Here is a 935-nt window from a genome sequence, read left to right on the forward strand (position 1 = left end):
GAAGAGTTCTTGCTGGGGTTTCTAGTGCCTAGCAAGCTTGCAGGCCTGGGCAGGGGATAGCCTTCCACTCAGGAAAGCAGGGGAGGACAGAATCCACAGGTCCTTATTGGAATCCATTGTTACTACACAATGGGCATCTGAGAACTTGTTACAGAATCTTCTGAAGTCACCCTGGCAGTGAGAAGAGGAAGAATGTGTTTGGAGGCATGAGGGGAGGAGTGAAGGAATCAAAAAACAAACAAACAAACAAAAAAAGAAAAAACACACACTAAGAAGTTCTATAACTGAAGTTGAATTTTTTCCCAAATTCTTCAGTGATACTTCAATTAATGGATCATCTGAGAACAAAGCTCCTTTTGAAAACAGTTGGCATGAGCTTTAAGATGCCAAGTGGAAAAGAAACACAAGCACTTAATTCAGAAAAGCTTCTAGACAGATTGTTTTTCCTTCACTTAAGTGAGGACCACTAGGTCAAAGCCAAGCAAAGCTGTGGAGTCTTTGATGTCTTCTTTATAAACACGACCTTTTTTATTTTTCTTCTTCATCTTTTACTCAAGACTCTTTCACTTCCACTGATCATTATTTTCCTCTGACCAAACCTAGAAGAACTTGATATCAGGTAGATTTGATTGATCACCTATTTATATTTTAGTGCGGATGAGGTAAAAGTTGAACTAAAAACCTCATTTTAATTTGAAACTTTTATTCTTAACTGTAATTTGATCATTTTCTTCAGTAAGCATCAAGCTGTGACTCTGGAGGTCTCTTCATGGGAACTGTTTTAGAATAAAATCTTCATCAAGGGATTCTTCTAGCATGCCAGATTCCTGGCTTTCACATTGTTTCCGTCCTCAAACTGCTTGAAAACACTCCACCATACCACACTCACCTCTCCTCACCAAATAGATTTTGCTTTCCTTCATCATGACCCTACT

Source organism: Ictidomys tridecemlineatus, chromosome 1, assembly GCF_052094955.1.
Source record: "Ictidomys tridecemlineatus isolate mIctTri1 chromosome 1, mIctTri1.hap1, whole genome shotgun sequence".
NCBI classification, from domain to species: Eukaryota; Metazoa; Chordata; class Mammalia; order Rodentia; family Sciuridae; genus Ictidomys; species Ictidomys tridecemlineatus.